Source organism: Gopherus evgoodei, chromosome 7 (genome assembly GCF_007399415.2).
Source record: "Gopherus evgoodei ecotype Sinaloan lineage chromosome 7, rGopEvg1_v1.p, whole genome shotgun sequence".
NCBI classification, from domain to species: Eukaryota; Metazoa; Chordata; order Testudines; family Testudinidae; genus Gopherus; species Gopherus evgoodei.
The window spans coordinates 35,653,244-35,660,120 of record NC_044328.1 but is presented as its reverse complement, the minus strand read 5'-3'; positions in this window follow the sequence as shown (position 1 = coordinate 35,660,120).

Here is a 6,877-nt window from a genome sequence, read left to right as displayed (position 1 = left end):
GAAGGGACCTCGAGAGGTCATCAAGTCCAGTCCCCTGCCCTCATGGCAGGACCAAATACTGTCTAGACCATCCCTGATAGACATTTATCTAACCTACTCTTAAATATCTCCAGCGATGGAGATTCCACAACTTCCCTAGGCAATCTATTCCAGTGTTTAACTACCCTGACAGTTAGGAACTTTTTCCTAATGTCCAACCTAAATCTCCCTTGCTGCAGTTTAAGTCCATTGCTTCTTGTTCTATCATTGGAGGCCAAGGTGAACAAGTTTTCTCCCTCCTCCTGATGACACCCTTTTAGATACCTGAAAACTGCTATCAGGTCCCCTCTCAGTCTTCTCTTTTCCAAACTAAACAAACCCAATTCCTTCAGCCTTCCTTCATAGGTCATGTTCTCAAGACCTTTAATCATTCTTGTTGCTCTTCTCTGGACCCTCTCCAATTTCTCCACATCTTTCTTGAAATGCGGTGCCCAGAACTGGACACAATACTCCAGTTGAGGCCTAACCAGCGCAGAGTAAAGCGGAAGAATGACTTCTCGTGTCTTGTTTACAACACACCTGTTAATGCATCCCAGAATCATGTTTGCTTTTTTTTGCAACAGTATCACACTGTTCACTCATATTAAGCTTGTGGTCCACTATGACCCCTAGATCTCTTTCTGCCATACTCCTTCCTAGACAGTCTCTTCCCATTCTGTATGTGTGAAACTGATTGTTCCTTCCTAAGTGGAGCACTTTGCATTTATCTTTATTGAACTTCATCCTGTTTACCTCAGACCATTTCTCCAATTTGTCCAGATCATTTTGAATTTTGACCCTGTCCTCCAGAGCAGTTGCAATCCCTCCCAGTTTGGTATTGTCCGCAAACTTAATAAGCGTACTTTCTATGCCAACATCTAAATCGTTGATGAAGATATTGAACAGAACCGGTCCCAAAACAGACCCCTGCGGAACCCCACTTGTTATACCTTTCCAGCAGGATTGGGAGCCATTAACAACTACTCTCTGAGTACGGTTATCCAGCCAGTTATGCACCCACCTTATAGTAGCCCCATCTAAATTGTACTTTCCTAGCTTATCTATAAGAATATCATGCGAAACTGTATCAAATGCCTTACTAAAGTCTAGGTATATCACATCCACCGCTTCTCCCTTATCCACAAGGCTCGTTATCCTATCAAAGAACGCTATCAGATTAGTTTGACATGATTTGTTCTTTACAAATCCATGCTGGCTATTCCCTATCACCTTACCACCTTCCAAGTGTTTGCAGATGATTTCTTTGATTACCTGTTCCATTATCTTCCCTGGCACAGAAGTTAAACTAACTGGTCTGTAGTTTCCTGGGTTGTTTTTATTTCCCTTTTTATAGATGGGCACTATATTTGCCCCCTTCCAGTCTTCTGGAATCTCCCCCGTCTCCCATGATTTCCCAAAAATAATAGCTAGAGGCTCAGATACCTCCTCTATTAACTCCTTGAGTATTCTAGGATGCATTTCATCAGGCCCTGGTGACTTACAGGCATCTAACTTTTCTAAGTGATTTTTTACTTGCTCTTTCCTTATTTTCTCTTCTAAACCTACCCTCTTCCCGTAAGCATTCACTATACTAGACATTCCTTCAGACTTCTCAGTGTAGACCGAAACAAAGAAGTCATTAAGCATCTCTGCCATTTCCAAGTCTCCCGTTACTGTTACCCCCTCCTCATTGAGCAGTGGGCCTACCCTGTCCTTAGTCTTCCTCTTGCTTCTAATGTATTGATAAAAAGTCTTCTTGTTTCCCTTTATTCCCATAGCTAGTTTGAGTTCATTTTGTGCCTTTGCTTTTCTAATCTTGCCTCTGCATTCCTGTGTTATTTGCCTATATTCATCCTTCGTGATCTGACCTAGTTTCCATTTTTTATATGCCGCCTTTTTATTTTGTAGGTCACGCAAGATCTCAAGGGTAAGCCAAGGTTTTTAAGGCTGAGATTGTACTTTCATGCTGCTATGAGTGGGAAGACCTTAACATCTCCAGCCCAATTTCAGCTGTCACTTGAAGCTAATAAAGTGTGTGCACGTTAATAAACAGGGCTACAAAAGATCTGTGAAAACGAGACAGACAGGAAACCTTTGCATATACAAGCCTCCTTGATGTCCCTGCAGATTCTTTCCGAGAGGCAAAAATCTTTGCTGACAACCCAAATCTGGCAAGTCTGTTCCAGAAATCTGGACATATTATGCAAGTGACTTAATTCCCTAATGTGTATATTTGGTGAATATTCTTTGCCTCATTATACAAATGACAACAAGGATCCTGATTGCTAGAATTTAAGCTGAGCTGAAATGAAGAGTTTTCAGCAAAGAACAAACTTTAAGAACATAGAAATGGCCAGACCCAGTGAGAAAATTGTCCATCTAGTCCTGTCTCCTGTTTTTAACAGTGTGGAGTAGCAGATCATTCAAAGTAAAGGGCAAGAAATCCTGCTGCACATATTGATTTTGATGATTTCCTTGTAATCACTATCATAATAGGTCGATTGGGGTATGTTGAATAAAAAATGAAAAAAAAATCAAGTTTGCCATTACCTTTAGTTTATATGCAATAAATCAGATGGACTTTAACTGAATAAAAATATAAATTCAAAGCCAAATTTTAAAACAAAATTCAAGATTAATAGTAAGGTTTGAAATGGTTTATAAATAACAGTATATTAAACTTTAACTGGTTAATTTTAGCTCTCTAATCAAGATTGTCCTTATAACTTATCTCTTGTTCTCGGTATTGATTATATTTTTAACTATACTAAAGGTGACTAAGAATTAAAATATATGTTGCCTTGGCTCTATTCTTCAAGCTGAAGAGGATCAAAACCACCGGTAGTTCGGGGTGAAAAAACTGCCCTGCCCTGGAATGAAAAAACTCTGCAAAGGAATCATCAAAGGCTTCTTCCCTTAAGGCCCTTCCCTGAGGTTTTTCCATGGAAAAAGACAATTCAAATAGTAATAAAAGATTTGTGGCATACCTGAGTGTTAGTAGGAGACGTACCTTTGTTTCCTGGACCTTGTCATATAGGATGGGTAGTAACCTTTAGTAACCCTACCTGTCTCATGGCAGGATTTAGTGTCCACTGGCTACTGTTCCATGAGGCAATGTTTATTAGAGTTCAGCAATTTGAATATTGGTCTATTTTTCTATGGTATTGTAAGACTTTGTGGTAGCATTAAATCAGAGTATTAGAATGTCCCCGGCAGGCGTGGGGCCGCGTCTTCTCTCCCCTGCTGGACACTAAGCACTAGGGGCACTAGGTATTAGGCGGTGCACATCAATGCACCGCATTGGGGACCACTGACTTAAACTGACCGGCTTGAAACCCCACTATACCGTGCCCCTGAATTTATCGCGATGGAATTGTTTGGACCCCAAACATCCTATCATAGCAGGATTTCATTGTAGTTCACTACAATCAGGAAATCTACACTTAAAGGAAACTATAACAGTATTTCAAAGACAAATGACAAGATTTTCATCTGGTGTAAATCATCAGCGCGGCATTGAATTTAATACAGCCATGATAGTTTACATCAGCTGAGGATCTAGCTCAAAAAGCACAAAGGAAAAAGGAGACTCAAAAGCTCGTCTCTCTCACCAACAGAAGTTGGTCCAATAAAAGATATTACCTCACCCCCCCCCTTTGTCTGTCTAACATCCTGGGACCCGCATGGCTACAACACCACATACAAAGAAAAGGGAAGCACTTCACCATTAATAAAAAACACTCTTTATTGGCAAAGTGGGATTCAGCCAGTAAATCAGATGTTTAAGAGTAATCAGTATAAGGCAGGCCGGCTCCCTTACACACATAACAGCAAAGGGAGTTTTGTCTTTGACTCCAGTGGCAAGTGGTCATCAGGCCTTTAATCTATTTGATACTTAAAACTAAAAATTTTGTCCTGGAAAATTTAGTTGACAAAAACTAGCAAGACTTTTATAGGTCACATTTTTAATTCATTTCTGAATTTTATCCTGTTTCTCGATTTGAAATGTTACATACTTTGAGAAATTTCAGCCATCTCTTATAGAATCTTTTATCTAATTACCACTAGAATTCTATCAAGCAAGTGAGGGACATTATAATCTGTTGTCATAACAGTATTCACCTGGGTTTTTGCTTTATAGCTCATGAAACTCAGCAAACTCAGGATAATTAGTAGCAGATTTCAAATTTGAAGGAAATCGTGTCACTAAAGTGCAAGCAAAGAGAAAATAGTGTTAATATTAAAGTTCAAAATCAAAGATCCCTTCACTGGGTAAGCTTTGTAGATGCAGTGTGACAGGACTTTACCTAGAAGTGTGATTAAATCCATGGCCAGAGTGACCATTTCAGAATCTCCTGATTCTTTGCCATTAAATACGAATAACTTATCAAAAGTTTAAGCCTATCATTGGGTGCTCTTTAATTTCTGTAAACATAAAACATAAATAAACATCAGTTCTAATGACAGCAGCCGTTCTGAGGAAGATAGCTGCTTTATGTTAGGTCTTAAGGTATGTCTACACTATGTTGGCAAAATTTATGTCACTCAGGGGTGTGAATGTTCCATCCTCTGAGCGCCACAAATTACACTGACATACGCATTCATGTGCACAGCGCTATGGTGGCAGAAGAAGCTCCTGATGACACAGCTTCTGCCGCTTATGGAGGTGGCATGCTCTCCCTTCGGCATAGAGCATCTTCACTAGACCCACTGCAGCAGCCACTGCAGCACTGTACCTATAAACACACCCTTACTTTCCTGGTAGAGTGTTGTCTAATGAATTCAGAGCTGAAGTGAAGTGCCTGACAGCACTTCACAGGAAAGCTGCAGTTCAGGCAGCAAAACTGGTAGGTGAGTCAGTCATAAGCTTAGAGCAAGAAGAAAGTTTTAATGTGAGATGTAAAGCAGTGAGACAATGCTTTGGATGGGTAGATGAAAAAAATTCAAAATAGATGAGGCAACACAATAATAATGTCTAGCCTTTATCTAGCACTTTTCATCAGTAGATCTCAAAGTGCTTTCCCAGCAAGGTCAGTATAATTATTCCCATTTTAGAAATGGGAAACTGAGAAACAGGGAGGCAAGTGATTGCTTCTGCCAGTGGCAGAGTGGGGCTAGAAACCAAGTGTCCTGAATTCCAGTCCAGTGCTCCATCATGAAAAGGGCCAGAAAAGAAGCAAAGAATGAGGTGTGAATCAAGACATCCAAACTAAAACTTATGTGAAGACCTGTCTCTACAGGCTTACAAGTCATCTTCTGTCTCTTACAAATGTAGAAATATAGAATGATAGGTATTATGCAGCATGTTTCTACTCTTGCTAATAGGGATAGCGAAAGCTGTTTTTTAAAATAAAGTTTGTGTGATTTCTCAGGCCATTCATTAAAATAGTTCTTTACTGCATCAGAAATGGATCAAACCACTATTCTATCTTGTTTGAAATCTTGCTTGTCAAAGTAGTAATTTAAACAGGTCAGTTCTGATTATTCACAGAAGTAACAAAAACCCCATATTTGTAAGATGTCTTTTTTCTAGGACTGATTCATCCAACATTTATTTGCTCAAGATATTCTTTCTATAATTTGAAGATTTACTTAAAGAATTATTTCTGCTTTGCTTTCTAGACATGGTTTCTTTTGTGAAGAAGGTGCCCTTTTTGCAGAGCACTCTTCCAGTGTATAATGACACCGTTATGAAGCTGCTAGTCGTGATTTGGAGTGGTGGACATAAGTGGCTTGCTGTCCCAAAGGATGTTGCCATGTTGCTTCCTAAAATAAGAAATCTCATTTAGCACAAGCATAATCCTGATTGGAACCATCTGGATTTCATGTGGGGACTCAAAGCATCTCTGCATGTTTAGAGTACAATCCTTTACCTGATGAAGAAATCGCTGTCAAACTGCAGGGTGATGCCTTGCTGTGCCTTCTTCACGGTTAATTTGTTCAGCTCACTTAAAAAAATCTTGTTACAATTACAGTATCACGTCTTTAAAAACGTAAGGGTGGATTTGGCATTAGCTACCAATGCATTTATTTGAGGCTATTAGCTGTGAAGTTACACATGGGTAGTTGGGTAGAACCTTTAACAATAAGAAGCTATTCCTGATTGGTGTTGGCCACAATAGCAGCTCCGACTACCACCTATTTTACAGTTTCCATTAGAGGTTGATCTTATCTTTGATCCTGCCTCCTGCAGTGCCTGTGTTTTCTTTTTAGCTACAAAGTTTCTATAGAAGTTCACCTGGGGTTAGGATTTCAGGTTGAGGCTCGGAGAGCTCCCTAGGGTTAGGATTAGGGTAGTGATTGGGCTTTACAGGTTTAGGGTTATGGAGGCAAGGGCTCCATGGGACTACAATTACAGCTGGGGTGGTATGGGCTCCATAAGCTAGGATTGTGGAGGGTAGGATTCCCAAGCTACCGTTGGCAGGGGGATGAGGAGAGCAATTTGGGTTAGGATTATGGTTGTGCAAGGTAGGGCCCAGCCAGTGATGCTGAATATACCCTTATCTGACTCAAAAGGTGGCAAACCTAACTTCTGCTTTTATGAATTCTCCTCTTAATTTTTTAATCAGGTTTTGAAATCTTTCTTGTCTTCTGCTGCTGGCTTTTCTGTTTATGGCCATAGATGACAGAACATGGGTGAGAATTGATAATGGCACTAGTCCCACCTGTAGAACAGTACAGGAAGTATTCTGAAAATTAGGCCCAAAGGATTTGATGTGTATGTGGAGAGGTAATAGGCAGAGTAATGCAACACTGAAAAGATTGTTCTGTAAAAAACTAAAATGAAAGGAACAGTTTGACTTAGAACTAGAGTACAGAGAGCTATTTATTGGAGTCCTGAAAATGGTATTGGATATAC